The sequence below is a fragment of the Saimiri boliviensis genome, chromosome 14 (genome assembly GCF_048565385.1).
Source record: "Saimiri boliviensis isolate mSaiBol1 chromosome 14, mSaiBol1.pri, whole genome shotgun sequence".
Taxonomy (NCBI): Eukaryota; Metazoa; Chordata; class Mammalia; order Primates; family Cebidae; genus Saimiri; species Saimiri boliviensis.
Window position 1 is genome coordinate 82,017,591 of NC_133462.1, and position 19,231 is coordinate 82,036,821.

Genomic DNA, 19,231 nt, shown 5'->3' on the forward strand with positions numbered 1-19,231 from the left:
GGAAAACATACATACAACCTTAGTAAATGTACTATGCATGCAGTTTCTATCCGAATGCTGACTGACACTGGGCCTGTGGCAGTTGAGTGACAGCTCACCTGAAGGGAAGAATGACAGGAGGAGAAAATGTACAAAGCCCGAAGCCAAGGGCTGAGTGGGCGCTTGGAACTCTCAAGTCACCTGCCCGGCCCTCTCCCAGGCGTACTTTGCTTCCTTTTGCTCCTGCTCTGTCGCCCAGGCTAGAGTGCAGTGGTGCAATCTCGGCTCACCGCAACCTCTGCTTCCCAGGTTCAAGCGATTCTCCTGCCTCAGCCTCCTGAGCAGCTAAGACTACAGGTGCACACCAACATGCTCAGCTAATTTTTGTATTTTTAGTTGAGATAGGATTTTACCACGTTGGCCAGGATGGCCTCAATTTCATGACCTCATGATCTGCCCATCTCGGCCTCCCAAAGTGCTGGGATTGCAGACATGAGCCACCGCACCCAGCCTTCAAAAACTTTTCAATAAACTCTCACTCCTGCTCCAAAACTTGCCTTGGTCTCTTCCTCTGCCTTAAACCCATTTCTGCCCCTTAGCCGAATTTCCTCCTCTGAGGAGGCAACAATCACGTTTCTTGCAGACTCATATGGATTTGCCACTGGTCACAAAAGCAGAGAAAGTGCAGAAAAATGAGAGGTTAAAAATAAAATAAGACTTCCAAACCACAAAGTCAGCAGTCATTGAGGGCAGGAGATTTCCTGCTTCAGCCAGAAGGGTCTGTTAATGTGAGAGTCCCTCATCCCTATGATTCTGCCATGTGAAGTCACCGCTGTAGGGAGTGACAGATGATGGTGATGGAACAGGAAAGGTTCCATTTTCCCCCTCGCAGGGCGTGTGGCAGGGGAGAGGCTCACTTCTTCAGAGCCCCCCTGCTCAAACCTCTAGAGGACCATGCAGGGGGGCAGGCAGTGGGGCTCCAACCCTACCGCAGTGTCTAGGGGTGAATGTTGGCAGTTCCTGAGGCCCCAGTGGGCGTGTGGTGCAGGGCAGGTTTTTAGTTTGCTGTCTCTAGGTGGCTTGTGTTAACCAGCTCAGTTAGACCCTCTACCTTGTTGCAAGGACGGAGGGCTTTCTGTATCCTGGGTTCTTGCTTTGGTGTACCAGAAGAATCAGATCACACGTGGGCTTGGAGAATGAGTCCAAAGTTTTATTCAGTGGAAGTAGCTCTCCGCGGAGGCGGGAGCCAGAGGGAGATGGTTTCCCCTGCAGCTGGGCCGCTTGGTGGCCCTGGCTCTCCTCCGACTGCCCCAGCCAAACTCTACCTCTTCCCACTGGTGATGGCATGCCGGCGTCTGTTGATGTGCTCTTTCACTGGCGTGCCCTCTAAACCTCCTGTCACCTTACAGCCACGTGTGTCTTCTTCCACTGATGTGCCCCTCTCAACATTTGGACGCTGTGTCTGCGCGCTGAGTCTCAGGTTTTTATAGGCTCAGGATGGGGGTGTGGTAGACCAGGGTGGTCTTGGAAAATGCGACATTTGGGTCTGAAAGCAGGTGTGCTTGTCCTCACCTAGGTCTGTGGGGGTGGAGACCTAGCCAGGGACCCACCTTTTTCTACCCAGCACAGCACTTCCCTGCCCCACTCCCGTATTAGTGACACAGCACCCAGGCTTCTGAGCTGGCAGGACTGCTACTGGCTGGGGCCACATTAAATTTATAACCTCCAGCTAAAGCCATGCAGGCCTATCAGGACACGTGGGCCTCTAACTCTGTCATTCAATGGAGGCGAAACCAGACTTTTGGATAGGAGGTTCCCCTGTGCATTACAATCAAGGACCTCCTCACTCCCAGGAGATACCCTGCAGCTGAGAGAAAGAATGTGTAAGTCTCTGTCCTGACAAGAAAGCCTATTCTTAAGAGACTGAGAGCAGCAACCGTGTTTGAAATATTCCTTATTATTTAGTGTATTCACAATAATCGTGTTATTTAACACTTTAAAAATACACACATATTTTGCAAAGGCTGTTTAAAAAATAAAATAAAATAATAAATACACCCATAGTTGGAGTTTCCCAAACCAAGAGAGGAAAAAAAAAAAATAAATAAATAAGGCCTGGGCTTTTCTTCAGGTATCACACTTGACTGTGTGATGCTTCTGTCTGAATTCTACAGAACTGGGGAGTGAGCGCTCCCTCATGAACTCAGCTCCCAAAAGTAGCTCATCCGTAACTCCTCTCTACCCCTTTTCTATTTTATGCCATTTCTAAGAGCCCAACTGTCATCTGTGCACACCAGAAAGACTCCATAAATGCCGATGGGATTTGTGGACCTCAGCTCCATACTGATAAACAAATAACTACAGCTGTTTGAGGTTATTTGCATTTACGAGGCCATGTGAACATTTTATTTCTTGGGCCAGTACAACCAGAAAGACAAAATGTGGTCTCTGGTGAAAACCAATTGCCCATTAGTTAGAATTTCAGCCTGCATTTTGCACTCAGCATTGTGCGAGATTTACAAGATCCATCAGGGATAATTGCTGCCTTTTGGAAATTTGCACTGTGAAAGAAAAAGCATGTGAGTATAAATAGGGAACATAAGTATGTGAACAAATTTAAACAGCCCTCTGGCAGCTGTCCATTGTCAGCAGAGAGAAGAGATTGCCCGGTGTTTCCCCAGAGGCCTCACAGGGTGGCCCTCCATCCCTTGGCAACTTTGCCAGGCCCAGCCTCAGCCTACAAGCTTGGAAATTTAATTTTGCCCCTGTCTCTTGGAGGCAGACTCATGTTAAATAAGCTCAAAGAACTGATATTAAAAAGCTGAACACCAACTTGTTTATTCATTTGTGAAATAATTGAGTAGCCAGAATACTCACATTTGTATGACCGGTGGATTTTCTGACTGTTGAGGGACTCAGGAGGCTAACCTTCTCAGTTAGCAATAATCGTGCCTTGGATAAACCTCACTGGTTACAATACTGTCACTTCACAGAGCTGCCAGCCTGCTCAGGATGCAGAGGCTGTGGAGGTAGGTAAAATCAGAACAATGGAAGTTGATGAGACAAAGATTTGATGGCATCCCGCTGAGCTGCCCTGAGCATCCATCTCTTTTTGGGGATGGCCAAGACTCACTCGTGAGACCAAAGTGCCCACGGAGGGGTGCCTCATGGAGATAAGCTGAATTTGTGAAGTAGATCTTACTGATTATGGGGTCTAAAAGGAATATGTAGACAGATTACTGGCCTCAAGGGGAAATCGCTATTGATGGAATAGAGAGAAATTGTTTTTGTAACCTTCTTTCAAATATTGGGCTGAATTCTATTCCTGATGTTGCTGGCTGATACTTATGTCAATGGCAAATCCCCTCGCGTGTTGCTGCCTTAGTTTCTCCATCTAGGAATGAGACCTATGTACTACCTGCCCTCTTCTGCTTGCTCAGGAGTGTAAGATGCAAAAAGGAATTGCTTATACTGTTACAGTAGGTAGCCAGTCAGGCATGGATGGGGCAGGAGAGGGCTCCCCCAACCCACCAGGAAAGTCAGGTGACCATCAGATGATGGTCCAGCAGTTTTCATCCTTGCCTCTCTAAAATGATCATTGGTGGCAGCTGGTGCCAGCAAAAGGCAGTTTCTTAATAGATAAAAACACCTGAAAATGGTACTCGGCAGCTTCCACTAAGATTTCAGGAAGTGAGGCTGTGTCGTGCATGCGTCCTTAACCTTGGCAAAATAAACTTCCAAATTGATTGAGGTCTGTCTCAGGCACTTTTTGGGTTATACTCCTTCCTTGTACCAAGTAAAAATTATCCTACAGGGCCAGGTGCAGTGGCTCATGCCTTATCCCAGCACTTTTGGAGGCCAAGGTGAGAGAATCACCTGAGCCTGAGAGGTCGAGGCTGCAGTGAACCAGTTCTCACCACTGCACTCTAGCCTGGGTGACAAAATGAGACCTTACAAACAAAGTATTGATTTAAAAAAAAACCTACATTCTCTTGGGGAGGCATTTGTGGCTTGCCAGGCAAATGAACCCAGGGTTTTTTTGGGTAACAGAGGGAGTGAATCGAGGCTACAGAGCAATAAAGCAGGTTAGGGCTTGGATTCATGGCCTGACAGAATGCAAAGGTTTTGTTCTTCTATTCAACCAGCCTCAGGAGGAGTCTGGAGTCATTGGTCCACTGGCGCTCTGGCATTTTGAGGCCTGGGGAGTCCTGAACGGGGCCAGGCATTGATGATACAGGCAGTCTGGTCACAGTACACCTGAGTGGTGGAAACGCGGGGGCAGCTGAATATCTTTGAGGGAAGGTCAGATGCAGAGTGGGTGGGCCAGGACCTGCAGATCCTTACTGAATCCTGAACGATGATTAAAAACCATCATAAATCCTTTGCCATTCCTCGTATGAATGGATGGAGGCTCTTCATCTACCTCTCCATCTGGGCTGGCCCTGTGACCACTGAGACGGACAGAATACAACACAGAAATGCTGGGTGTGTCTTGAGCTGGGGCTTCGAGCGGCATCACAGCTTCCCTCTTCCCCTCTTGAAATGCTGTTGCCTCCTAAACAAGGTAGAGAAAATTGTTATCTGTCAATTATATCCATTGAGATTATCTCCAGGCCGGCCTCCTTGAGGAAGAGAAACCACGTGCAGACAGAAGCCTGTCTCAGCAGAGGCCCTAACGTGCAGATGAGCCTGGCTCAAATCAAGCAGCAAATTGGTAATTGTCACGAAATTCTGAGTTGGCTAAATCTTTGCTAACCTAAATATTTGGAACAGGCTTTTCCGTTTCTGGCCTAGGGGCTGCCACGAGCTCTGCTACTTCCCCCGCCCTCCATCATGTGTTTTAAATCTCTTAACACAGCCGCTGCTCCAGCTGGGGCTCTGATGGTCTCCCGGCTGCGTCACTGCAACAGCCTCATATCAAGCTTTTGGCTCCAGTACTGGGGAGCAAACTGCAGTTTGCTCCTGCTTCCTGACTCCTTTGAGAAGACTCCCCTCACGCCCTTGTGGGGCAGAGCCCATCGGTGCACTGGAATCTCCCCTAGGCTGGCTCTCGGCACCACCTGCTCATGAGGTTAGTGGTCACCTACCCTCACCATGCTCTCAATCTCTTTTGTTAAAAGGGGCATAATCTTTACTGCTCCTGCCCCAGTGCTTGGCACATAGTAGGTGCTCGACACACACTTCTTGGACAAATGGATGGGCTAAGGTTGGCCCTTGCTTCAGGACAGACAGTGATGCCCACATTTTTTTTCTGAGGTCCCGCTTAGCTGGTTGTAGCTGATTTGTGAAATGCAAAGAAGTGAAAATGTGATCTTGTCGCATTTTCCTTGTTCTTTGTTAGCGTATTTTTAACAGTGAGATTTGCCATATACAAATGGAGCAGGGCAGGGTGCAGTGGCTCAAGCCTGTAATTCCAGCACTTCAGAGATGGGAAGATTGCTGCAGCCCAGGAGTTTGAGACCAGCCTGAGCAAGATAGTGAGACCCCCATCTCTACAAAACATTTTAAAAATTTGCTGGGTGTGGTAGGGTGCACCTGTGCTCCCAGGTATGTGAGAGGCTGAGTCAGGAGGAGCCCTTGAACCCTGGAGTTCAAGGCTGTAATGAGCTATGATCACTCCACTGCACTCCAGCCTGGGTAAGAGAGTGAGAATCTGTCTCAAAAAAAAAAAAAAAGAACAAGAAGGCATTTTGGGAGGAAGTCTTTTTGGCTCTTTTGGAGTCGGCCCTGAGCCTCTCTGGATGTTCACTTTTGCGGTCTGACATGCTGGTGAGTTTGCACACAGTGCCCTGACTGCCTAGGACCCTCAGCTGTGTTAGAACAGTGTGTGCCTGGACAATCTCATGTGAGAGGTGGATGGTCTCCATCAGAAACAGGAGAGTTGTCTCCACTTAAATGCCAGGTGGAAATGGAGAGAAAAGTTTATCTGCAGACCACACAGCACTCTAAGAGGAAAGTGCAGAGTGAGAGACCTGGCTTCTATCACAAAATAAGTTAGTCTATGTGTGCATGCGGGTGTGTATGGGAATGCCATAAGTTTTGCTGCATTTTTAACATTGTCAACACCTGTCTACTTTTTTCTTTTCTTCTGCTTCTCCTCCTCATCACCCTCCTTCCCCACTCTCAACCCTGTTTGTATCTCTGCTCAAATTCTATTTCTTCTGATTCCCCTCAGCATGCAATGGACAGAAAGAATAATTTAGTAAAAACAAACAAAAAAAACAGGCTAAAGTAATTAATTGGTAAAAATAAACATTTTGGGGCATTTGTTTATTCTTTGGTAACTCCTATGGATTGTGGAGGCTGTTTTCGTCGAATAGTTAATGCTTGTAATAACTTTTGTCTACATTCTGGAATTTCCCAGGGGCTCATCGCTAACTTTGGCGAGATTCACTACGGAGTAGTTTTCTTCATTTTGGCATTTGTTTTCAGATATTTCTCCATGTGCCTTTGACAATGTTTTCATCTTTTTTTTCCACCCTCTCTAGTCTTGCCAGTTTTCATGAGTTTTAATGTTGTCTTTGGAGCAAGGTAAAAAAAATAAATTGGTTGAAAATGCGTGTTTCCTGCCACAAGTTGAAGCAATGGTAACTCGTGTGGACCTTCAGTGGTTTTGTGACAATCCAGTGAATTAGTCTGCTTTCAGTCCAGTTTTGCCATTTAAAAATTCACTTTAGCTCTCAACTTTATCTTTTAAACAATGAGATATCAAACTAAGGGGGGCATTTTGTAAGCTAATTCATGCCTTCCTACCATCCTGCCTTCCTGTTGGAAGCTGCATACCTCCTCTGTGGAACGTTTCTGACACCCTCGTGGACAAATGGGCTCTCCCTGGTAGCCACCACTCTGGCCTGGAATTGAGGACACGTTATTGCACTTACTTGTTTGTCAGTCTCCACCTTCTAAACTGTCTATCTTTAATTTAGAAACTTTTTTCTTGGTCCTCACACACAGTTGATGTTCAATAAATATAGGTTGAATGAATGAAATGAACCTCTGTGAAGTTAGACCCACCTTCTGCGTGTAATAATGTTTCATTATTGTAGCATGTGCATTTTGTGCCAGAGCCTTCTGAGATGTATCTTCCCAGCAGTGCTAGTAGGAAGACATCATTATGATCATCTTCGTTTTATAGATAAGGGCAATGAGGCTCAAAGAAAGCAACTCGGAGAAGTAGTAGAGCTGGGATGGGTACCCAGATCTCTCTGGCTTCAAAATTCTTCCAACTAATTTTAAAATTAATTTAATTAGGTAATTAGTTAAGTTTAAATATTTATTGAGGTATAATAGATAAATAAAATTGCATATATCTATAGTGTACAACATGAGGTTTGGAAATATGCATACATTGTGAAATGATCACTACAAGAAAGCTAATTAGCATATTTGTCCCTCACATAGTTCCCTTTTTTTTTTTTTTTTGAGATGGAGTCTCTCTTGTTGCCCAGGCTGGAGTGCAGTGGCCTGATCTCGGCTCAGTGCAACCTCCGCCTCCCAGGTTCAAGCGATTCCCCTGCCTTAGCCTCTCAAGTAGCTGGGACTATAGACAGGTGCCACTATGTCTGGCTAATTTTTTGTATTTTTAGTAGACACAGGTTTTCACTGTTATCCAGGATGGTCTCGATCTCCTGATCTGCCCACTTCAGCCTCCCAAAGTGCTGGATTACAGGCATGAGCCACTGCGCCCAGCCTGTTGCCGTTTTTTATGTGTGTGTGAAGGGGTGAGGACATTTAAGATCTACTCTTTTGGCAAATTTTGAGTATACAATACAGTATTATTAACTACAGTCACCATACTGTATATTAGATGTCCAAAATGTATTTATCCTGAGTAACTAAAACACTGAACCCTTTGACCAATATCTCCCTAATCACACCTCTCCCCTGCACCCCAGGTATAGCCTCTGGCAATTATCATTCTATTCTCTGCTTCTATGAGTTCTACTTTTTTAGATTCTCTGTGTAAATGAGCTCATGCAGTATCTGTCTTTCTGTGCCTGGCTTATTTCACTTAACATTCTGTCCTTGAGGTTCATCCATGTTGTCCCAAATGACAGGATTTCTTCTTCTATAAGTCTGAATAGCATTACACTCTATGTCCAGACCACATTTTCTTTATACATTTTATCCATTGATGGACACTTAGATCGATTCCATATATTGGCTATTGTGGACAATGCTTCAGTGAGTTGTTCTAATTATTATGCTTGTCTAATCCTTTGAGGCAAACAAGAGTATATCAGAAAGATGTTCCCTGCAAACAACTGTTTTTGTCCTTTTATTTGTGTTTTCTGAGCAGTAGATTAATGAAAAGAAGGGCTGGGTTGGATAAAAACTTGGGTCTTTGCCCTGATTGTTATACTAACCAGCTGCTGGGTGACCTTTGGGCAGTAACTTTACCTCTCTGAGCTCAGTTGTTTTTTTTGTTTTTTTTTTTCCTGTAAAGTTTGGATAATGACACTACATATCTCATGGTTTTTGTAAACATAGATAAAATTAGACAATGTACTATAAAATTATGCTTTTAAAGTAGAAGTAAAATTAAGCTTTGTCTAGATATTTTCCCTTGGTACTTAGTTTGTTTTGTAAACGCTGGTCTGGCATAGCTGTGTGAAAGGAACAGAATAGTTTAGATCTGTGTCTGGCCCAACACTGTAAAGAGAAATAAATATGCTGGTACAGTGTTTGATAGGTGTTCAAAAAATGAAAATTTATATATTTTTAAAAATTTGAACTGCAGTAAAGGTATATATAGAAGCTTCAATTTCTCAAGTCCATTAGCAAAATGTAGTCTACACTTTAATATGAGAGATGATCCTTTAAGAGATCAAGGAGTCCAGGATGTTTGCAAGATGGACTAGACTCAAGCCCTGGTCTCAATGTCAGGGAGATCGTGGACAGGGAAGGCCTGAACTGTGTCCAGCGACGGGAAGAGCAAACAAGGCCCCAGGTATAAAACAATCTTGAGTAAAGAAAACATCAGCATGGTATGGTAACCATGCATTTTACGGTCTGTGTGCTGGTGCTTTGACATCTGAGGGCCTTGCTTGGGGAGACTGCCGTCCGGGGGTTTGCTGATTTCTAGAGAATGCCAATTATTTTCCCATAAGCATGCTTTTCAAATACAAATCAAACCAGAGCCCATACCTCTAGCCACCTTTTTTCTCATGAGTTATCATACTTTGGGACACCCTCTACCTGTTCTAATCTCTCCAGACATCTAGGTTCAGCTGCTATAGCCCAGAGCCCTCTAGAATTGTTCAAACCAGCCAATCCTAAGCCTGTGTGCCCTGTTTACCTGTTCCTGCAGAAACTGCAATAAAGCCTCTTGCCCCCAGTTCCCTGCCCCCTCCACCCCTGACCAACCCTGGTACTTCCCCAGGTAGCTCCCTATGGCATGGCACAACCTCTCCTCCTGGGGACTGTAACAAATTCTCTTTCCAACAGTAGTTCTAGGCCTTAATCTACTTCAAATTTTTAATTAAGACACTATATTTTAAAACACACTGATGGTCCAGGCTGAAGACTAGGGCATCAGCAATCATGGAAAGGGTGGGTTGGTTTTCCCTTGGTACTTAGAGTTTGTTTTGTAAACGCTGGTCTGGCATAGCTGTGTGAAAGGAACAGAAGAGTTTAGATCTGTGTCTGAAAATTTATATATTTTTAAAAATTTGGGAGGTGTTAATGATCTTCTGGGACTTGCCCCTGGGCTCAGAGTTATGTTTCTGTGATGACAAGTAGACACATGAACTAAGAGCACAACTTGTTGCCCTGTTGTGCTATTTCATAGCCTCCTGCAGGAACGTGGACCAGCAAAGCTGTTCTCAGAGCAGGTAAGTATGGGTCTCATGGCTCAGGGCCAGCATTCGTCAGCAACACCGTGTGGTGATATGGGGCCACAAATGGCCCCAAAGATACCACTTTTCCTCCCACTTGGGATTTTAGTGGACCAACTTTGCTTGGATCAAACCTCCAGGGTGCTTGGGCAATTTGAGGGAAGAGGGGAGAAAGACTCAAGAATATTAGATTTCCTTATTTATTTATTTATTTATTTAAAATAAAGACGGGGTTTCACCATGTTGGTCAGGCTGGTCTCGAACTCCTGACCTCAGGTGATCCCCTCGCCTTGGCCTGTCCAAAGTGCTTGGATTACAGGCGTGAGCCACCACGCCCAGCCAAGATTTCCTTTTAATAAAGCATGTTTGCTTAAGCAGTTAACTAACAAGAAGAGGAGTCATAACCATTGTAATACGGATCCCATTGTTGTTAGTCATTAGGGCTGGAATATGGTTATTGTCGTGGAGGTTAGAAGGAGGGTGAAGCCTCAGGGAAACCTGAGAAGTGGAGATAGGCATGGAGGCTAAAAGACAGGGCAGGAAGGAGGCCATCTGCAGCAGGACACCCCTCTACCCAGATCTCCTTCTGTACCTCCTCTCTGCTCAGATTACAGACTTCGCAGCCCAGAAGCTACTTCTTGGCACATGCAGCCCAGAGCTCTGCCCCTGAGACTTGCTGCTAGGTCTGTTCTGCTTGGGGCTCCTGAGGCTCCCAGACTGATGATCCTGGTCATGGCTCACAGTGTAGAGAGGCACTCCAGAGTGATACAATTCCAGAAAGGCTGGCATTTGCCCCACTGGCCCAGCACTGCAATATCACTGTGCTGAATACTGCGTGTGAATAGTACCGAGATGCTTCTTTCTACTCAAACATTACAAACATGCCATTTCTTTCTCTAAGTAATTGCAAGCCTTCTCCTGTAATTTGTAGCGGAGGTCCCCACAGATCATTCATCTTTGTTTTCTTTTTGATTTTTATTTATTTTTGATTGACTACGGGTGGCTAATAGACAGTGTTTTAAGAATAATGAATTTAGAGAGAATGTGAAAACCACAGGGCCTGGAACAGGTCTCTTGTCTTTTTATTGGAATTTTTAGACTCAGTGTACAGAGTCAGGGTCATCTCATCAAAAATAAGGTGATATAAATAAAGCAGGAATCATGACCCCAAACTTCCAGTGGCTCATTCCAGTAATTAAGGAAATGGTTAGATATATTCTGAGATGGAAGACAAACATGAGAAAAATGCTTTGTTATTCTAGGTGTTAGGATCCTCCAGAGAGACAGAATAAATAGGAGATGGGTATAGAAATAGATTAGATTTGAATGTAGATATAGATAGATAGATGAGAGAGGATGTAGTAGGGGAAATGGCTCAAATGATTAGGGAGGCTGAAAAGTCCCATGATGGGCTGTCTGTAAACTGGAGACCTGAGAATTCTGGTAGCGTGGCCCAGGGCAAGGCCAAAGGCATCAGAGCCAGGAGGTGATGGAGTCACTCTCAGGTCAAGGCCAAAGGCGTGAGAAGCCAGGGGTCATTGTGTAAGTTGTGGAGTCCAAAAGCCAGGGAGCCTGAAGTTGTCCAAGGACAGGAGAGGAACAGCATATCCCAACTCCAGTAGACAGACCAACCCATTTGTCCTTTCCATTTTTGTTCTTTGCAGGTCCCCAGCACACTAGATGGTGCCTGCCCACATTGAGGGTGGATCTTCCCCACATAGTCCTGTCAGACGCACATGCCAATCTCCTTTGGAAACACCCTCACAGACACACTCAGGAAAAAATGCTTTACAGTGCTAGAAATTCCTTATTCCAGTCAATATCAAAAATTAATCATCACATTCCCTAATTTTTTTTTCCTTATTGTTTCATGCATGAAAATAGCTCCAGGGGAGTCCATTAAAGTCATGAAATCTCTTCCCTCCCAGAACTGGGTGGCATAACAAGAGATGGAGATTGGTGTCACGATGCAGATGAAATACAGACCCATGTAAATACAGACCTGTAGTCCGCCACTGCTGCAGAGGCTCCTCCACGTGGAGGGATGTAGGATGCAGGTGCACACCGAAATAGGGAAACCCTGGACCAAAGCAGGAAACCGTGATCTGGGCCTCCGTGTCCTCTGTGTGATAAAGATCCTGAGCTCCACTGGTCCCCATCCCAAAAATAGAAGGCTTTCTGCTTTGGCTCTCTCTCTGACACACACACACACACACACACACACACACACACACACACACACCCCATTTCTTGACCCTATATCTCTCTCCAGTTGTCATTTTATTCCATGCTGTCCCTCATCACTTGGCTTTGTTGAAAAATAACCCTGGCCCTATTGTTTCCTCCTCTTTTATTTTGGTCAAGCTCCCGTGCCCACTTGTCACTCTCACCAAGATCATTAATGAAGCATTTCGGGTCCCTGTTAGTTGACCTGCCTTCTTGCGGTATGGGATGCTGACTGCTGTCTTTTTGAAGTCTTTCTTTTCCAACCTCTCCAGTGCTCCTTCTCAGACTTCTTTACTCAATCCTTAGAGTTTGGGTTCCTCAGTGTTCTGCCCTCATCCCATTCAACACTTCTTGCAGCACTTGTCCACACAAATTCAACTATTACCTACAAACTAGTGAGTTTAACTCCTGATCTCCAGACACGTCTCATGAGTTCCATGCTTATATACCTGACTACCTTTGAGACACATTCCTATGGTTTTTCCCCATGCACCCCAAACGTCATGCACTGAAACCTGAGATCAACTGCCTTCACCATGTCCCAAGCCTATCCAGACTCTTCCATCCCTAATCTTGTGGAATCACTCTGCCATCTACCCCATTCCCAAGGCAGGTCTATATAAGTCATCATTTTAATTTTCCTTTTATTCCTTACATCCAAGCAGTCAACAGATGCAGTCAATTGTAAGCTTTTGATCTATATTATGCTTCTGTCATCTTCTCACATCCACTTCCCTTTTTCAGGCTTCTGCTACTTCCCACCTAAAACACCACATGGGCAACTTCATTGATCTCCCTGCCTCTAGCTGTGTTCCCTTTCAGTCCAACCCTGTATACTCTGACATCAGAACTATCTTTTGAAATCCCAAATCTGATCACTGTGGCCACTTTATTGGAGTTTCTTCCATTGTAGCTGTTTTCCTTGGGGTCCTGGCATGCTATTGGAGAAGGTATGAATCAGACCAATAGCTATAGGAGAAATGGTACATAAAAGCCAAGGTCTTATCATAAGCTAGGGACATTCTTCTGATTTTTTTTTTTTCCTGCACGCTGTTTGGATTCACCCCATTAGGCTAAGAAAACACCAAGATTCTTTTACAATTGGAAAAATGTCTTAAGAAGGAGACCCTGGGGTTCCAGTTAATTTGACTGTGTGGTGGCTCAAGAAGCTAGTTTGAAAGGGAGGTGACCTCACTTGTTTCCCTAAACTGATGAAGAGAGCCTACTAGTTACGTGTGACTAAGGATCTGTAACAATGACTCTCCTGGAGAGTGGGGAGAAGAGACGACCTGGCACATGGAGGTTGGACTCTAGTCTTCAGGGTTGGGATGGTCCTCTCATGCTGAATTCTAGTATTCCCTCTAAAAATCTGGATTTCATCACTTCTCTGCTAAATATGCTTCAAAGCTTCCTTCCGGATTAAAGCAAAATTCCTGAGGCTAGTACATGACATTGAACCTGCTCTGGCCTCTACCTTCCTCACTAGTCTGCCAGCTGTATCAGGCTTATTCCTCCAATGATGACAAATCATTTCCAAAAGCACCACACTTTGGTCTTGCTCCACGTTTTCTCTGCTGAGAACCTCTTTCTCCTCTCAGGGCTTCTGTGCCTTATTTCTTCTTTGCTATTTGGAGGTAATCTGTTTATCCCCATCAAATCTCATGTTGACATTTGATCTCCAGTACGGTGGCCTTGGGAAGTGGAGCCTAGTGGGTGGTTGTTTAGGTCATGGAGGGTGGGGGTGAATCTCTCATGAATGGGAGGCTGAGGTTGAAAGATCACTTGAGCCCAGGAGTTTGGGACCAGCCTGGGCAACACGGGGAAACTCCTATCTCTAAAAAAAAAAAAAAAATTAAAACAATTAGCTGGGCATGGTGGCACATGCCCATAGTCCTAGCACTCAGGAGGCTGAGGCAGGAAGATCTCTTGAAGCCCAGAAGCTCTAGGCTATATGGAGCGATGATTATGCCACTGCACTCCAGCCAGGGTGATTGAGTGAGATTCCATCTCTTTAAAAAAAAAAAAAAAAGTCATGGAAGCTATGCAAGACAATGTCAAGATTAAGAAATTGTATTTTGCCAGCTAAAATTAATTCTCTCCTTTAATAGGAATATTTACATTGTAGCCCAGTGTATGGCTAGATTTTCTTTCCCAGTGTCCTTTGCAATTAAGTATGTCATGTGACTGGTTTTCAATGGGTTGTGCACAGAAGATATGTAACATTTCTACACCAAGGATTTTAAGCAGTGGGTACAATTCATCCTTTATTACTCTTCCTTTTTTTCCCACGGCTAGATGCAGAAACTGCCAAGACCCTAGGGGATGGTAGCACGACAAGACTGTAGGAGCTATCTGCCAACCAGAACACGTGTCTTGAACTGTTGTGGGAGCAAGAAAGAAGCATCTGCTATATTAGCAGCATGGTTCATTATGTAGCCTATTAATTAGAGCATCTTTGTCTACTCTATCTAGATAAGGCAGAAAGCTACCTAAAGCTGTTGTTGATGACAAAGTGGTGCAAAATGGTAGTAAGAATTGATTGGCAGGGGTGAGACTGACGGAGGATATGGCAATAGTTTGAGTGAGATGGCTGAATCCATAAGACTGATTAAGTGACTCCATGCAGAGGGTGAAGGAGACGGAAAAGGTGATATTGACTCTAAGGTTGTGCATAGGTGATTGGCGATATCATTCAGGAAGGAAGGGAATCTATCAAGAAGTGTGGAAGACAAGGAACAGGAGCAGTCAGGTAGTGGGAAAAGGGCAGCCATGATGTGGTTGAGGTTGAGGTGTCCAGTGGAAAATCTGTATGGAAAGCTCTGCTTTGCTGGTGAGTGTTTATGTGTGGAGGTCAGGACTATGGTGTTTGAGCTGAAACCCAGGGATTGATGAGGTAATGACATATAGATGATAGTGAGAACAACAGAGCATCAGGGAAGGCATCAGTGTGGGCCAGAAGCAGGCCAACAGCTGACTATGAAGGAAAATCAACATTATAAGAGGGGAGAGCCTTAAAATATCTAGACATAAGTCTGGAAAGGCTCATGTGACAAAAGACCCACAAAATTTACATAAATTTGAGACATACAAATCTTAAATAAATGGAGACAGTTATCATGTTTGTAAACTGGGGTATCAAGATTGCAAAGAGATCAATTCTCCCAAATTAATTTATAAAATCAATGCAAACGTAATACAAATTATAATGAGACTTTTTCATGGAATTTGGCAAAGTCATTCTAAAATCCATATGAAATAGTAAGTATGTCAGAGAGGCCAAGACAATTTTCAAAACAAAAAAATCCAGAGTGTGTATATGTGAGGACTGTGTGTGGGGAGGGGATATGGGGACCACAGCCCACTGGGTGTGAAGATGTGACAAAGCCAGAGTGACTAGGAGGGTGTCACATTGGGGACCTAGACAAATGGGCATAGGGCACAGAAATACATCAATACATCTAGGGAAATTTAGCATTAGGAAAATGTTTTATTTTTATAAACAATTTATAAACAATCACGGCCTTCAACCATTCACACAAAACCAAATTTCAGATGATATAAAGACCTATAGAATAAATAAATACATATAATAAATAGATACATAAAATATATAAATAAATAGTTTATGAAAGCATTGTAAGAAAAAAAATCAGGAAATATATATGAATAACCTTAGCTGGAGGAAGTTCTTTGTTAGACAGGACACAAATGCAAAAGTTAGAAAGGAAAACCATATTATTTTGAGTACAACAAAAAAATCTTCATGGCAAAATATATAGTAGTTAATACCCATGGGCAGGGAGAAACATTTGTAAAATCCACAATGAAGAATGCATTCCTAGATGAAAGCTGCATTAAAAATGCCTAAAAATAAGAAGGAAAATGCAAGTAACAAAAAGGATAAATAAACAAAGGACAGGACAGATAATTCAGAGAAGCAGAATTACAAATGGCTTAAAAGCAAATGAAAAGGAGCCCCACAATGGGCACCCAGAGAAATGCAAATGAAAACAGTGGGATGCTATTTTACAGCCATCAGAATTGCAAATATTAACAAATTGTATGATATCTCACATTGGCAAGTAGGTGGATAAATGCGTATAGTCACAGATTGTAGTCTAAATTTGTATGTCTAACTGAAAACCATTTTGGAATATCTATTAAAATGTAAATACCCACCCTAGAGAAACACAAATGTGCACAAAAAGTATACACCCACAGAGAGCTCAGCGAGGCTTTATTTATGATCATGAAATACTGTAAATGTCTTACATGTTCATCAGATGAGACTTTTTAAACTGACAATGGGACATAGATGCCATGCAGCAGGTAAGAACAAAAAAAAAAAGTAACTTGGTTTATATTAACTGGCATTAAACAGTCTTTAAGGAAAAATTATTATCTAGAAAAAAATGTACAGTATAATTCCACTTAGAAAAAAACAGAACCCAAAGCACTATATATTCCTATAGAAATATGCATTTCCTCTATGTATGTGAAGGCAGCAGAAATATCTGAAAAGAAACAAAGAAAGCATTTCTACCTAAAAGGAGAGGCTGAGGCATGTGATGTTATTGAAAGTTTACCTGAGCCTAAGAGAGGACAGCTGCTAATTAACCTTGGATATGAGCTCCCTTTTGCCTTTGTGACAAGCAGGTTTTTAAAGGCAAAAAGGAATTTCTCCTAATGCTAATACCTAATGTAGATGATGGCGTGATGGATGCAGCAAACCACTATGGCACGTGTATACCTATGTAACAAACCTGCACACTCTGCACATGCTCCCCAGAACTTAAAGTATAATAATAAAAAAAAAAATAAAGGCAAAAAGGAGAGACAGAGAACGGGCTAATACAAAGTTGTTTGTCAGGAATTTTAATTGGATTCCAGAAATAGCACTGATTAGTGATACACTGCTGAGTTATAGGGTATGGGTTATAGTGTCCGATGCAGCATTATTAGGTTAACTTAGAGTAATTTGTGACAATAGCAAGCAGTTTCAACAGACAAATACATAGCTCTAAGGGCAGAGTGGGACACAATTGCTGTCTCATTTTAATGTCTCTCTGGGCCTAATATTTTGTTTTAATTGAGTTTAAGGAATAGAAGTGAAGTTTTGTTACATGAATATATTGTACAATGGTGAAGTCCGGACTTTAAGCGTAGCCATCACCTGATTAATGTCCATTATCCTCATTGAGTAATTTCCCATCCCTCACCCACTCTCCCACTCTTCTGAGACTCTATTATTCCACTCTACATCGATGTGGACACATTATTTCTTAATAGGTCGCACCTATAAGTGAGAACACGTGTTGTTTGGCTTTCTGTCTGTAAGTTATTTCACTTAAAAATAAATGTCCTTGGCTGGGCGCAGTGGCCCATGCTTGTAATCTCAGCACTTTGGGAGGCCACGGTAGGCAGATCACCTGAGGTCAGGAGTTCGAGACCAGCTTGGCCAACATGGTGAAACCCCATCTCTACTAAAAATACAAAAACTAGCCAGGCATGATGGTAGGAGCCTGTAATCTCAGCTACTGGGGAGGCTGAGGCAGAGAATCACTTGAACCCAGGAAGTGGAGGTTGCAGTTAGCTGGGACTAAGCACCACTGCACTCCAGGCTGGGCAACAGAGTGAGGCTCCGTCTCAAATAAATAAATAAATAAATAAATAAATGTCCTCCAGTTCCATCCATGTTGTTGAAAAAAGGAAGCTACATGACTTTATTCTTTTTTTATTGCTGAATCATATTTCATTGTATATATATACCACATTTTCTTTATCCAACCATTTGTTGAGGACACAGTTTGATTCTATATCATTGCTGGGCCTGATAATTTAAAAATTCACATTCCTCAAACAAATTATTTTTTCAGCAGATCCCAGTGGTTGTCTCTGAGGATGAACCTGGGCAATTGAAATGGCTTGTTAAGGAGAACGTCACCCTTATCGGCAATGTTTAACTTGTCCACTTACAGAACTGTATTAATTATATAATTTAAAATTCATCATTTAACATGTGGGTAGAGAAAAGGCAGCTTGTGAAGGAGATGGAGCAGCAAACTGGGGTGAGTGGGAGGACCAGTGCTAAAGGAGAGAGGGAGAGAGAGAGAGAGAAGGAAAGGGAGGGGGAGAGAGAGAGAGAGAGAGAGAGAGAGAGAGAGAGAGAGAGAGAGAGAGAGAGAAAGAAAGAGAAGCCAGCAAGTGCTGCTAGCAGGAAGGGCCGGGTGAGGGGACTCACAGTGATCCTCAGTGCTGGCAGCTGTGTGCTCACTGGAGACTTTAGCAGGAATTATTTCCATGGAATATAGAGAATGTAAACCAAAAATCAAGTCCTAAGTCCCCCCAATCAAATAAAAAATTTGGGCCAAGGGTATCCAAGAGAATCCGGGAAAATTCACTGAATTCCCTTGAGTCATGACAGGAAGGGAGGCTGAACATGCCTCGTTATACCCCTGCTTTTTGGAGTTTAGGCACAATGGACCAGCATTAACATTAAAACAGAGATCCGTAGGACAGGCAAAACAGACTCTTTTTGGCAATAAGATACATAATTCCGACCTGGTTCTGGCATAGCATCACATGACAGATAGCAGACCCTGAAAAAAAATCAAAGTAGTTTACCCTAAAAGATATTTCTCTGACACATTTTTAGTTATCTTTTGTGGGGAAAGTTTTGCATTTGTAGGGAATCTCCATTAATGCAATCAGGCTCTTCCCTGATCTAGGAGAGATTAACTGAAAGTCTTATACCTTTCAGTTTCTAAGAAGAGACAGTTATCATCTATTCTCTCTGAAGGTTGCTACCTACAAGGCATCATCTATATAACAAAAACTTTAGCCTCCACAATCCCCCTTATCTTAATTCAAGCATTTCTTTCTACTGACTTCAAATCTTTAGATAAAGCCTCTTTCAACCAATTGCCAATCAGAAAAATCTCTGAATCCACATGTAACCTATAAGCCCCCACTTCAAGACATTCTTCCTCTTTACATATATTGATTTGATTTGTGATTTTACCCACAATTTGTGTCTCTCTAAAATGTGTAAAACCAAACTGTATTCTCATTGTGAGAGGCATTTGAACCAGAGCAATTCTATCTTGAATAGGAATTGGGTAAAATGAGTCTGAGACCTACTGGGCTGCCTTCCTGGATGGTTAAGGCATTCTAAGTCACAGAATGACATA

The 19,231-nt window shown here is 43.3% G+C and overlaps 1 long non-coding RNA gene and 1 pseudogene across 1 annotated transcript in view; one reads left to right on the plus strand and one right to left on the minus strand.

Moving 5' to 3' along the window:
- LOC141581200 (uncharacterized) overlaps positions 1–19,231 on the plus strand; it is a 117,304-nt gene that overhangs the window by 5,071 nt on the left and 93,002 nt on the right. The window contains exon 3 of the long non-coding RNA XR_012513726.1: positions 4,838–5,050. This is a non-coding gene — a long non-coding RNA (uncharacterized LOC141581200). The remainder of the gene's footprint in view (positions 1–4,837; positions 5,051–19,231) is intronic.
- LOC141581346 (U4 spliceosomal RNA) lies at positions 2,820–2,976 on the minus strand (annotated as a pseudogene).